Here is a 15594-nt window from a genome sequence, read left to right on the forward strand (position 1 = left end):
GTAGAACACCAGTGAAAACTTAACACAGTATAATGCAGTAGGAAACTTATAAAAAATTACAGTAAAAAAGTAAAAAATACCGCCTGACAGTATTTTTGTAAAAAAAATAACAAAAGTTAGTATATCATGTAAATTTCCTTATTTTTATTCTTCTAATGTGGCCAGAGTATGTGATATTATCTCATGGGTACAAAGAATAATATCTTAAACGTTTTTTGCAAATAATATCTTCAAAACATTTTTCATCTTTGTTGTTAAACAGTACTTGGTTCTCCAAATCCTTAAAAAATTAAGAGTCTAGTTAATTGAAAATTAAAATTAAAAAATATTTTATGGAGTATCTAAATTAATAGTCTCTTGTGTTGCTACTTCTTTCCCAACTAAGTCACGAAATACTCTTATCCGTGCTTCATAAGGAGTTTGCCATTCTCCTGCACATAAATAGTGGTACCTAACCCAGTTAGTAGCAACGGGCGGTATTGGAGAATTATTTTGCATGAATACCTGCACAAAACACATAATAAAATAAGGAGAATAATATACTACTTCATAAGATTAAATGATAAATTAGTATTTAAAAATTATAAATGAAATCTCTACCTCAATGAAGTGATTATTATTGACGAAACCAATTGTAATGATTTTGTGTAAAATAGCTGACAGAGGATTAGATCTAAGTGGGAAAAATGTCAGACATTGTTGTATTGATAAGTGCACTAAGACAACATTATAACGAGAAACTATAATGTGTCCCATATCAGGCATGGTCATCTAATATTTAAAGCTTGGGTAGCTCTTAAAATATGATAAAATATGAAGTAGTTCATCCACTTTATCAGGACAACCATAAAGTAAATTATAATCATTTCTATGAGAAACTAATTCACTCTTTAAGTCTTTTCTGACTTGCATCCAACTATCCTCACCCATGCCCGTCAAGTCTGCAATAGCTCGAAAACCACAATTTCCATCACTTTCTACATCTTTAACAAAACGAATGTATGGTTTCAACTCACATGGTAATGACTTTAGATATGATTGTGAGTGTTGTGAAGTGTTCTGACGTACATCTTTATTCTTCGTATTCAAATTAGAAGAAATAAAAGATTTATTATATTTAGCAGAAACATATTCAAAAGCAGATGGATCTCGACGAGTAGAATGATCAAACTTTGAAGGTGGTCGACCACGTGTATTCATTTTCACCTCTGGTTCAACAAGAAAAGTTGTTGATGGTTCGGCTAACTCCCTTAACTTTCTTTGTAAGTGTAATTTAGTAGGAATATCGACCTCTTGAAACCGTCTAAGAAATAATTCAATCTTTGCATCACAACTTATTTCATTAGCTTCATTTTTGGTAGATTTTACCAAGTCAAGCTTCCTCCAATAAGAGTTTATACATGCTAAGGGAATAGCTCGTCCTTCTAACTGATATTCATTAATCTCATGGGCACATGGCAATCCATGCGTGCGACGAATAACACACCCACAAGCATGAATATCAAATCCAACCCAATCATCTCGCTTTGACTCTTGAAATACCTTATCAAGGGCACATCTTGAAATAAATCCTCTCAATTCTTTGAATAATGTAGGCTTAAAATTATGTTGAACAGTTGTCAAACTTTTCTCAAAGGATGCTTTTATCTCTGTGTGTTGTAGCTCTAGTAAATTATGTATTGTAGACCATGAAGTCTCAAAATTTTCTTGTGATGAGCGTAAGTATCTCTTTAGCTTTGCAACTGCACTTTCTACCTTGTACAAATAAAACAAGATAAAAATAAATTAAATACATTTTATATAAATATTTATATACAAATGCAGTCAAAATATAATAATAAAGGAAGTTATAATGTATACCTATTTGTAGTAGTAGTGCCAAAATGTATTACTGAATTTGTCCATATAGAAATAAATTTTTCTTTATATTTATTCAACCACACATCTTTGACATAATCAATTACTTGTGAATATCTACCATCATTTTCTTCAAGTGCTTTGAGTCTCTTATTATACTCACTTTCCGATGATGATAAAGTGAGTATGTTCCAATCAGAAAGAAAATTATCCCACTTTTTTTTTTTACTCAAAATTTTTTCGACATTTAATCAACACATTTAATCACTGGATTCGTAATATTCTAGGGTAATAACCCTAGACCGCATTAAAATTAAACTCAAGGTACTAGCTTACCGAGTCTAGTTTAATTGTGCCTTAAGCGCATAATTCATAATCTCAATATATACATATATCCGACATGACATAGTATTTACACAACATATATCACTAGAGTAATAACCCTAGGCTATTAAACCGCTCATATTAGGGTAATAATCCTAATCCCGGTTACAATTACTCACATATATCGTATTCAACATAAGCGACACTGTGCATACTCTACATGCAAACTACTGTCTTACCTGTTGTCTTGCAATAACAGAGATTCCAAACCCCTGGGTGCTCATGATCAGGTGCCGGTAATCCTAGTCACACAATCTGGGATTTCACAAATAGGGTTAATCCCCAATTTCACTTTCACAAAATATAAATATGGCATTCAAAACACATAAAATCAAATAGAGCTCGGAACGAGCTTTCCAACGATATAAAGAACGTCCCAAACGGAGTGCCGAGTCAAAAGTTATGGCCAAAACAAAATTAAGAAAAATAAAATTTCTCACTGCCAAACCTAGTCGCGACGGCCAAAAATCCCGTCGCGACAACTGGGTTTAGAACACCCAAAAACTCCATTTTTAAGGTCTAAAAATGCCTACTTAACCATATATTCAAACCTTAACCAAACCATACTCAAAACTCAACCAAAACCATACAAAATCCAATTCTTTTAATTTAAACCAAACCAATCTAACATTAGTGTTCATTTGAGCATCACACCAAGCTCAAGAAAATCAAAACTACAAACAAAATCAAGCATACATATATTAAAGCTTGAAGTTCAAAGCTTCAAGACAAAACCCAGAACTTCAAAGCCTTACACCAGAACTTGAACAACATAAACCAACCCTAAAAATTCATCCAAAGCTCCACAACATATAACACAACAAGATCATGAAATTTACACTTTAATCTATCAAAAACACTACAATTCTTCCAAACATGCATAAACAAGAACATTCCAATTAATTCATGTTTTTTTTTTCCACAATCATTTTCAGCAAGGATTTCAATTAAATTCAGTAGAGAAACTACCTCAACTTGAACCAAAAGCAAGCTCCAAGCTTCACCACAAATTTTCCCAACAATCAAGCTAGTTTCCAAGCAAATTCTTATGATTTCAAGTGAAAAGGATTAGGTTAGGAAGAGAGGGTTCAGGTTTCAGAGAGATAAAGACCAGAATTTCTTTTTTCATTTTGTTAAAATCTCATTTTACAACTCATAACACATAAAGGCCAAATTACTAAAATACCTTTAGGGCCAAATAACCTTCACATAAGCGTACAAGGGCAAAAATGGCATCCATGCATAATAAATTCCAATTAAATTTTAGATTATCACCAATAAATAAAAATGCCAATTATTTCAATTCTAATTGCATTTCGGGCCCGAACTCGGTTCGGCCCGAAATCCCGGTTGTGACTATACCGCGCCAACCTGTCAGAACACACCTGAAAAGACAACACAAGTATACTATATAATAATATAGTTCTATTAAGCACGTAATTAAATTAATTTCATCATTTTACCCTTCTCGGGTCATAATTACTAAAATGCCCCTAGCTCACCAACGGGGTCTTACCATGTTATAATTCATATTAATTCACATATATTGAACTATATAATAATATAATTCCTCAATTATTCATAATTATCTAATTAGGGTTTCGCTAATCCACTTCTCAATTCTAGGGTATTACAATTACCCCTCCTTATAGAAATTTCGTCCCGAAATTTACCTGAACAACTTCGGATATTTCTGCTGCATATTCGTCTCGAGTTCCCAGGTTGCCTCTTCCACTTTAATGTTCCTCCACAATACTTTCTCCAGTGTCACTGTCTTGCTTCTCAAGACTTTCTCTCTTCTATCGAGTATATGCACTGGTTGTTCCTCATATGTCAAATCTAGCTGTAGTTCCAATGTTTCATAACTTAGAATATAAGACGAATCTGAGACATACTTCCGAAGCATTGAAACATGGAACACATCATGTACAGCTGCCAGTGCTGGGGCATAGCCAACCTGTACGCTACTTGCCCTATCCTCTCAAGGATTTTAAAAGGTCCAATGAACCTCGGGCTAAGCTTTCCTTTCTTCCCAAAGCGTTTAATACCTTTCATCAGTGATATTCAGAGAAACACCTTGTCCCCGATTTGAAAATCAATATCCCAACGCTTTGGATCAGCCTAACTCTTCTGTCTACTCTGAGCCGCGAGCATTCGCGCTCTAATCTTGTCAACTGCCTCACTCGTTCTCTGAACAACCTCGGGACCCAAGAACTTTCTTTCACCTACTTCATCCGAGTGAATAGATGATCTACATTTTAATCCATATAAAAGCTCTTAAGGGGCCATCCCGATTGTTGCCTAATAGTTGTTATTATAAGAGAACTCGATCAGGAGAAAGTATTTTCCCCATGATCCTTCAATGTCAAGCACACATGCCCGTAGCATGTCTTCTAAAATCTGAATAGTCCTCTCGGATTGCCCATCCGTCTGAGGATGAAATGTTGTGCTAAACTTTAATTGAGTACCATAGCTTGGTGGAGACTCTCCCAGAATCTCGATGTAAACTTCGGATCTCTATCCGAAATAATAGACTTTAGGTGTAATATCCCGGAAAAAATAAATAATATTTAAATAGTCATATTTTATTAAATATGTAATTATTTTGGTAACGAAGTAAGATTATGATCTTGCTTAGGGTAATTATTGAGAATTTACTCAATGAAATAAATAGCGTAATTTATTAATTACGGAGATTATATTGGGATATGTGAGTACCGAGGATATCAAATTCGAAATAAAATATTTTTTTTGGGCCCGGTGATTGTGGAAATTTAGCGATGTGGTCAGAAATGTCATGACGTTAATGGAAGAATTATTTTGGGAATATTCCGGAATAGGTTAGAAATTTTAGAATGTCGGTTTAATGGAATTAACAAAATTACAAAAATACCCTAGGTTATTTTAAAGTTTATTTTTTTTTTCATTGGGGGTAAATTAGTCTTTTTCTTTTAGGTTTTAGTGTTCCTTTTATTTTTGGGCTGGTAAGAAAAGAAAAAAAATGAAATGAAATGAAAATGAAATGAAATGAAATGCATGAAACCTTATTTAAAGGGAATAGCTTCCAAGGCAAGAAACTAAGTTTCTTCTTCTTCTCCCTTTCGTGTGAACCAAGACCAGCCAGCAAGAGGATTGAAAGCTCACCATTTCCTTGAATTGAAGCAGCTTGTAGAACCTAAGTCCAACCTAGAAACAATCAAGGTAAGTTCTCAACAATTTTTGGATTGAAAATCCTAGTTTTGAGTTAGTTTTGAAGTAGGGTTTTACTTCTTTGTTACTGTAGGACTTAAACTAGGTTTGGGGTGTGTTTAGGGTAGGTTTTTGAGCATGTTGGGAATGGTTTTAAGTGGTCTCCATGGCTGCTTGAATTGGTTTTGGTTTGTTGAAACCAAAGTTGAGTTTTCTTCACTTTGAAGTGTGATTTTGAGCAAATGGATATATTTCAATGAATTGATTGTTGGGTTATGTCATGTTTACTATATTATACTGTTTTGGAAGGTTTGAGCAGGTTTGGTGGAGGTTTGATTGGTTTTTGGGGTGAAAAACCAGAAATCACCATGGCTGCCAGGAAAAAAAGGCAGGCCGTTTTTCTGGGTGTCTGAAAAACGGCCGACCGTTTTTCCCAGGAAAGGGGGATTTTGGATTTTTCTCCTCAAGTCCGATCTGTTTCGGGGTGTCTTTCAGAGTGCAATTCAGGGTGTTTTAGAGATGGTTAAGCTAGTTTGATCTGGGGGAAAGAAGGGTGTGTTCGGTTGTGAGAATAGTTGATTATCAGAAATTTGATTAAGGTTTTCATTTGAGTTTTAATTGTCATGACATAGGACCGGAATTGCTTAGCTTGTTTCCCACTCAGGTCGGCCCGTACTCTTGATTTCTGAACCAAGGTAAGAAAAGCGGTAAGCACCGTATGTGGTTAAAGATTAATGGTTGAATGGAAGTGGCCTTGATTATTATCAAGACTTTGATTAAATATTTAGTAAGCCTAGGTTATGACCTAGGGTTGGAAACGGTTATTACCGTTACGAGTAATTACTCTTGAAACCGCGGTTAGGTTTCTTACTTATCGTCTGCTTTATCGGGCAACGATAGTGACATATTCAGCTCGTGGTTAACGAGTGGTAAAAGGAGTACTTTATAAAGTACCAAGATTGTGTAATGTGAATGTGTAATTTGTAAAGGAATACTTTATGATATTGTATAATGAGTAAACATATTGGTATGAGATTAAATTGATAATCATTTTCAGTTAACGTTTTGGTTACTTTTCTTGCTGAGTCTCTGTGACTCACGGGTGCTTTATGGTGCAGGTAAAGGAAAGGCAAAAGTTGAGCAACCATGAGTTTGTGGTCGCAGCAGCAATGTACATACCAGCCGCAGTGACACGGCCCAGTAAACAGGATGCTCTATTTTGATTGTATTTTGGAAGTATAAAGTTTATGTTGTAAAATACTTTGAAACCAGTTTGTGAATATTTTGAAAATAGGGGAACCCCGTAGTCCATATTACTTATCTTTTGTTAAACAGTTTAAAAGTTGAATTTTAATTATCAAAAATTTAATTACCCACACTTTTAGTATAATTACATATTATATAAATATCAGTATTTTATTAAATTGCACACACGTGGCGTTCCTGTTGGACAGGGCGTTACAACATGGTATCAGAGCGCCAAGGTTTTTAGATCCTGAAGACTGGTTTGATATGTATATTGGCTGCAAGGACCTGATCGACTCATGGTTTAGTAAGCTTTAAGTTAAAAGATAGTTTGTTAATTTTCTGATTACCTGATTATTTGAATTATGTTGATATCGTAATGGTGTGGGTAGAATTATAATATATGGAAATACTTATCAATATTGCTATTACATGGAATGTGATCGCAGGTGTATAGTTATGCACCCGAGGCGGACTGGTAGGGGTACCCGTGAGCTAGCTGGGCTCGGGGCTGCCGGTGAGGGTGAGAACCCTCCACCACCACCTAACTGGGAAGAGTTATATGCTGCAATGCAAGAAACTATTCGGCAGCAGGGTGAGCAAATCAGAGAATTAAGAGAGCAGCGAGCTCAGCCTGCTCTAAACCTTAATCCTGATCCTCCGTCACCTCTGGTAGTGCCACCGGATGTAGGGAATCGTTTGGAACCATTATATGAGCGGTTCAGGAAGCAGAACCCGCCAGTGTTTGAGGGTGGTGCTGATCCACTCAAGGCGGAGCAATGGATGAGTATGATAACATCCATTTTTGATTTTATGCGAGTTGAAGATAATGACCGGGTCAGGTGTGCTACTTATATGCTACGAGATGATGGCCGTATTTGGTGGGAGATTGTATCTCAGGGCCATGATCTGAATAACATGACCTGGGAAACTTTTCGGGCCTTATTTTATGAGAAGTGTTATAATGAGTCTATTAAGGCAGCAAAGGCAGAAGAGTTTATACGGTTAACTCAGGGTAGTATGACTGTGACTGAGTATGCTACTAAGTTTGATCGACTGACAAAGTTTGCCTCAGATGAGGTGGCTACTGAAGCTGCTAGAAAAGCAAAGTTTATTCGGGGGCTGGATGAACACATCGCCCGGGATGTGATTGTTGCTTCTAAACAACCGGGGGTTGCCCGAACTTATGCTCAAATAGTTGAGTTGGCCTTAGTTTCTGAGGGTGCAGAAGCTCAGATACGAAAGAAAAATATTGCCAGAAGAGATTCATGGAAGCAAACAGCAGGTGCTGGTTCGGGTAGGGGTACTGATCCCGGTGACCGCAAGAAAAGACCTAGTGAATCATCAGCAGCAGGCCCAAACAAAAGATTCCAGGGTAACCAAGGTTTCCGTCGTGGTGGAAACAAAAACTGGCGGACTTTTCCTGAATGTTCGAGATGTAAAAGGCATCACCTGGGCGAGTGTCAGGCCAGGGCCTGTTTCCACTATGGAATGGTGGGTCACATGAAGAGAAATTGTCCACAATTGCTACGACTAGAGCAAAAGAAGGATGATACACCCACTCCTGCCCGAGTGTTTGCCCTGACTCAAGCTGAGGCTGATGCTGGTCCTTCTACTGTGACGGAGTCGGTTTCGTTGCGGTACTTTATTGACTGTGTTAATTGATTCTGGTGCGACGCATTCTTATATTTCAAGTAGAATAATTGAGAAGCTGAATAAACCTAGTGATGTGCTTTCTAGAGGTTTTGGAACCTTGTTGCCTACTGGGGAGTTGGTTATCTCCAGCAGGTGGGTTCGATCCCTTCCAGTATTTGTGGAAGGAAGAGAGTTATCAGTTGATCTGATAGAATTGAACCTGGAGGATTTTGATGTTATTTTGGGAATGGATTGGCTTGCTAAATACAACGCCACCATTGATTGTAAGAGAAAAATGGTAACTTTTCAGCCTGAGGGTGAGGATCCTTTTGTATTTGTGGGTAAGATGCAGGGATCTCGGATTCCCTTAATTTCAGCACTTAAGGCAAGGGATTTGTTGTGTGAGGGGTGCATTGGTTTCTTAGCAAGTGTTGTGGATATTACTAGGGAACCACTAGCGGGACCGGAGCATGTCCCAGTGGTTCGAGAATTTCTGGATGTGTTCCCAGAAGAGTTACCAGGGTTGCCACCAAAACGTGAAATTGATTTTGAGATTGATTTAATACTGTGAGCTGAGCCTGTATCGAAAGCTCCCTACAGGATGGCACCTGCAGAGCTGAAAGAGTTAAAAGTTCAATTACAGGGGATGATGGATTTAAAATTTACTAGACCTAGCACTTCTCCTTGGGGTGCACCAGTTTTGTTCGTAAAAAAGAAAGATGGAACTTTACGAATGTGCATAGATTATCGGGAGTTAAACAAGTTGACAGTGAAGAATAAGTATCCTTTGCCAAGAATAGATGATTTATTTGATCAGCTGCAGGGAAAGACTGTCTTTTCCAAGATTGATCTTCGGTCTGGTTATCACCAACTGAGGATTCGGGAGGAGGATATTCCCAAGACAGCTTTCCGGACCCGGTATGGCCATTACGAATTCCTGGTAATGTCCTTCGGATTAACAAATGCCCCAGCAGCATTTATGGACCTGATGAACCGAGTGTTCAAAGACTTTCTGGATGATTTTGTTATTGTCTTTATTGATGACATTCTAATTTATTCAGACTCAGAAGAGACTCACGAAAGACATCTTCGAATGGTATTACAACGTCTCAGGGAACATAAGTTGTATGCCAAGTTTAAGAAATGTGAATTTTGGTTACCTCAGGTGAGTTTCTTGGGCCATGTGGTGAGTAAAGATGGTATTTTAGTGGACCCAGTAAAGATCGAAGCAGTACGTGACTGGCCTCGACCTAAGTCAGCAACCGAAGTTAGAAGTTTCCTGGGATTAGCAGGGTATTATCGAAGATTTGTTGAAGGCTTTGCAAAGATTTCTACGCCTTTAACTGAATTGACCCGAAAGAATTGTAAGTTTGTTTGGACTGACAAGTGTGAATGTAGTTTCCAGGAATTGAAGCAAGGGTTGATTACCGTTCCTGTGTTAACTTTACCAAAAAGTGATGAAAAGTTTGTGATTTATTGTGATGCATCCAAACAAGGGTTAGGTTGTGTTCTTATGCAGTCAGGGAAAGTGATTGCTTATGCATCCAGGCAATTGAAGGAGTATGAACAACGATATCCTACCCATGATATTGAATTAGCAGCGGTTGTCTTTGCACTAAAAGTTTGGCGTCACTATCTGTATGGTGAGAAGTGTGAAATTTATACAGATCACAAAAGCCTCAAGTACTTTTTCACTCAGAAGGATTTAAATATGAGGCAACGACGATGGTTAGAACTGGTCAAAGATTATGACTGCGAGATTCTCTACCACCCTGGTAAAGCAAATGTGGTAGCGGATGCTCTAAGTCGGAAAGGACCAGGGCAAGTTTGTGAACTAAAGGAAATCTCAGCAAAGCTGGTTGAGGATATGACGAGAGCGGGAATTGAATTTGTAATTGGAAAACTTGCTAATATCACCATACAGTCTGATTTATTGGAAAGGATTAGAGTAGCTCAACAAGGAGATCTTGAGCTACGGGGGCATAAGGAGAAGTTAGAGGCCGGATTGGCAAAAGATTTTTCATGTTTATCTGATGGGTTGTTACGATACAAGAACAGAATCTGTGTGCCGGTTGATAAAGAAATCAGACAGGAGATTCTTGATGAATCTCATACTACACCGTACTCCTTACACCCAGGAACAACCAAGATGTATCATGATGTGAAAGCTTTATACTGGTGGTCGGGTATGAAGAGGGATATTGTTGAATATGTGTCAAAATGCTTAACCTGTCAACAAATTAAAGCAGAACACCAAAGGCCGGCAGGTTTGCTTCAACCTCTAAAGATTCCTGAATGGAAATGGGAAGACATCACCATGGATTTTGTGGTGGGTTTACCCGAACGAGGGTATTATGATTCTATTTGGGTGATAGTGGATCGATATACGAAGTCCGCTCACTTTCTCCCGGTGAGGACAACGTATACAGTGGATCAATATGCTGATTTGTATATCAAGGAGATAGTTCGACTTCATGGTGCCCCAAAGTCGATAGTTTCAGATCGAGATCCAAAATTTACATCCAAATTTTGGGAAAGTTTACAGCAAGCAATGGGTACTAAGTTGAAATTCAGTACAGCTTTTCATCCTCAAACCGATGGTCAATCTGAAAGGACTATCCAGATACTTGAGGATATGTTGAGGGCATGTGTAATGGATTTTGAAGGTTCTTGGAACAAGTACCTACCTCTGATTGAGTTTTCTTATAACAATAGTTATCAGAGTACCATTGGCATGGCTCCGTATGAGATGCTTTATGGAAGGAAATGTCGATCACCTATTCACTGGGATGAGGCTGGTGCACGTAGGTACCTTGGACCTGAAGCTGTCCAAAGAACGAGCGAGGCTATTGAAAAGATTCGAGCTCGTATGCTTGCTTCCCAAAGTAGACAGAAAAGCTACGCAGATCCAAAGCGTAGAGATGTTGAATTCCAAGTTGGGGATTTTGTTTTTCTTCGGGTATCCCCAATGAAAGGAATTCGAAGGTTCGGGAAGAAAGGAAAGTTGAGTCCCAGATTTATTGGTCCATTTGAGATTCTTGAGAAAGTAGGTCAGGTAGCTTATCGGTTGGCTCTACCTCCTGCTTAATCTGGGGTTCATATTTTAAGTTATGAAGACATTGAGCTTCAAACCGACCTGTCATATGAAGAACAACCAGTACAGATCTTAGACAGGAAAGAAAAGGTGCTGCGGAACAAGACTATTCCGCTAGTTAAAGTGCTGTGGCGGAACAACAAAGTTGAAGAAGCGACTTGGGAGTTAGAGTCGCAGATGCGGGAGTTGTATCCCGAGCTTTTCAGGTAAATTTTGAGGACAAAATTCCTATAAGTGGGGGATAGTTGTAATATCCCGGAAAAAATAAATAATATTTAAATAGTCATATTTTATTAAATATGTAATTATTTTGGTAACGAAGTAAGATTATTATCTTGCTTAGGGTAATTATTGAGAATTTACTCAATGAAATAAATAGCGTAATTTATTAATTACGGAGATTATATTGGGATATGTGAGTACCGAGGATATCAATTTCGAAATAAAATATTTTTTTTGGGCCCGGTAATTGTGGAAATTTAGCGATGTGGTCAGAAATGTCATGACGTTAATGGAAGAATTATTTTGGGAATATTCCGGAATAGGTTAGAAATTTTAGAATGTCGGTTTAATGGAATTAGCAAAATTACAAAAATGCCCTAGGTTATTTTAAAGTTTATTTTTTTTTCATTGGGGGTAAATTAGTCTTTTTCTTTTAGGTTTTAGTGTTCCTTTTATTTTTGGGCTGGTAAGAAAAGAAAAAAAAATGAAATGAAATGAAAATGAAATGAAATGAAATGCATGAAACCTTATTTAAAGGGAATAGCTTCCAAGGCAAGAAACTAAGTTTCTTCTTCTTCTCCCTTTCGTGTGAACCAAGACCAGCCAGCAAGAGGATTGAAAGCTCACCATTTCCTTGAATTGAAGTAGCTTGTAGAACCTAAGTCCAACCTAGAAACAATCAAGGTAAGTTCTCAACAATTTTTGGATTGAAAATCCTAGTTTTGAGTTAGTTTTGAAGTAGGGTTTTACTTCTTTGTTACTGTAGGACTTAAACTAGGTTTGGGGTGTGTTTAGGGTAGGTTTTTGAGCATGTTGGGAATGGTTTTAAGTGGTCTCCATGGCTGCTTGAATTGGTTTTGGTTTGTTGAAACCAAAGTTGAGTTTTCTTCACTTTGAAGTGTGATTTTGAGCAAATGGATATATTTCAATGAATTGATTGTTGGGTTATGTCATGTTTACTATATTATAATGTTTTGGAAGGTTTGAGCAGGTTTGGTGGAGGTTTGATTGGTTTTTGGGGTGAAAAACCAGAAATCACCATGGCTGCCAGGAAAAAAAGGCAGGCCGTTTTTCTGGGTGTCTGAAAAACGACCGACCGTTTTTCCCAGGAAAGGGGGATTTTGGATTTTTCTCCTCAAGTCTGATCTGTTTCGGGGTGTCTTTCAGAGTGGAATTCAGGGTGTTTTAGAGATGGTTAAGCTAGTTTGATCTGGGGGAAAGAAGGGTGTGTTCGGTTGTGAGAATAGTTGATTATCAGAAATTTGATTAAGGTTTTCATTTGAGTTTTAATTGTCATGACATAGGACCGGAATTGCTTAGCTTGTTTCCCACTCAGGTCGGCCCGTACTCTTGATTTCTGAACCAAGGTAAGAAAAGCGGTAAGCACCGTATGTGGTTAAAGATTAATGGTTGAATGGAAGTGGCCTTGATTATTATCAAGACTTTGATTAAATAATTAGTAAGCCTAGGTTATGACCTAGGGTTGGAAACGGTTATTACCGTTACGAGTAATTACTCTTGAAACCGCGGTTAGGTTTCTTACTTATCGTCTGCTTTATCGGGCAACGATAGTGACATATTCAGCTCGTGGTTAACGAGTGGTAAAAGGGGTACTTTATAAAGTACCAAGATTGTGTAATGTGAATGTGTAATGTGTAAAGGAATACTTTATGATATTGTATAATGAGTAAACATATTGGTATGAGATTAAATTGATAATCATTTTCAGTTAACGTTTTGGTTACTTTTCTTGCTGAGTCTCTGTGACTCACGGGTGCTTTATGGTGCAGGTAAAGGAAAGGCAAAAGTTGAGCAACCATGACTTTGTGGTCGCAGCAGCAATGTACATACCAGCCGCAGTGACACGGCCCAGTAAACAGGATGCTCTATTTTGATTGTATTTTGGAAGTATAAAGTTTATGTTGTAAAATACTTTGAAACCAGTTTGTGAATATTTTGAAAACAGGGGAACCCCGTAGTCCATATTACTTATCTTTTGTTAAACAGTTTGAAAGTTGAATTTTAATTATCAAAAATTTAATTACCCAAACTTTTAGTATAATTACATATTATATAAATATCAGTATTTTATTAAATTGCACACACGTGGCGTTCCTGTTGGACAGGGCGTTACATTAGGACACCATTAAGACGAACAATTTCTCTGACATATAACTCAGCATACTGGTCAATGGAGATGTAACGCCCGTACTTTTATAAAAATACTAATTTTATTTACAAGCGTTAAATGCGGAAAATTATAATGTCGCATTTTTATTTAATACTTGAAAATGTTCACAACTGGCCAGTTTTCGTACAAAAGACATAATAATTAATAACTAAAATAATTGCGACATAAGTTTAATAACGTAAATAAATAAATAGAGCGCCCTAGACCGCCCGCAGTTATATGGCCCTCAGCGAGTTCACACACACAAGCGTCCAAAGTTCTACTCGCCACCGGCTTTCTAAACTTTCAGTTACCTTGGTCTGCACATGGTAATTTGATAAGGGTGAGCTACTAAACTCAGTAAGGAAATGTGTGTCAGGTAGTCACATAAACAAAAAAATAAAACTTAACTAAAAATGCACATGCTCATATATTGACAACTAGCAATACATAAACTTAATCACATCATTAGTAGCTAATAATTAGGTTCTAAGCTAAATCACATAAAATGATTACGCCCAAGTTCGACTTTGGCAAATAAACCCGAGCTATTGGACTAAATGGCGGAGGGCTGGGTTCAGTAAAATCGTACCCACTACTAAATGGCCCCCTATCTACCATATAGATCCAACAGTCAAGTATTTAACCATTATCTTCTCGGTCAAACCATGTCACATTATAATCTACCTAATTTAAATAATGGCAAACTACTATACATTATTTAAATAACAAAACAATCATAACTAAATAATGTGAATCTTATAAACACACTATTTACATACATACTTAAATAACATGAATCTTATAAACATATTATTTAAATATATATCCTTAGCAATGGCCATGCTCTAATACTGTAAACATACATAAATAACATGAATCTTATAAACATATTATTTAAATATATATTATACAGTACAATAAATAACATACAATAAAGAGTCAGGCAGAAGACCTTAGTTAACTTCTCTTTTACTATTCCCACTCTTTCTATGAATGTTATTACATACAGAAAACTTATGTTATCTACTTAATTTCCTTACCTCGAATGTGGAGTCCTAGCCTTGATTGCAATAAGAGTGATCCTTGAGAAACAATAATTTTCTTATGAAACCTAAATTTCATATTTATTAATTAGAACATATTACAATGGTATATATATACACGAGATCTTAATCTTGAATCTACAAACCCAAAATCATAGAGTGGTATACCTTATGAGATCTAGTTGAGCACTAAAACTTGAATGTAAAATGATGGTGATGGTGACGCCAATATGATGAAAGATATATATATATATGAGATGATTATGGTTGTGTATGGTTATGGGTTGAGGTAGTGTATGATGATATGATGTTTGTGGGGTAAGATTTTGGCTATAGATGAAACAAATGAGCACAAGAAAATGGAAGAACAAGATTTTGGAATGACAGGAACGAGAGGGAGAATGTTTGAGAGGTTTGGCTTCTTTGAGTGAGGAAAAAAAATAAGGAAATATGGATCTATTTATAAGCCTAGAACTTAACTATACCACACCTCACTAACCATGTCGTGGCCCTCTACTAACTCAAGTAATGATTTGAAAATAATTAAATAACCCACATAAAGCTCTAACCTCTCACCTTATAATCGGTCAACATAGTTTAAGGAAGAACCTCTCAAATACCAAGTCGAATGAACATTGAAACTTAGTCTCAATATGTTGTTTGATTTAGAGAATTTTACTCCCACGTGTAGGCTTTAGCTTAGGCTTTATTTCATTTGGAATTTGAATAGCTTCAATAAGTATTCACGCACA

The sequence above is a fragment of the Cannabis sativa genome, chromosome 9 (assembly GCF_029168945.1).
Source record: "Cannabis sativa cultivar Pink pepper isolate KNU-18-1 chromosome 9, ASM2916894v1, whole genome shotgun sequence".
Lineage (NCBI taxonomy): Eukaryota > Viridiplantae > Streptophyta > Magnoliopsida > Rosales > Cannabaceae > Cannabis > Cannabis sativa.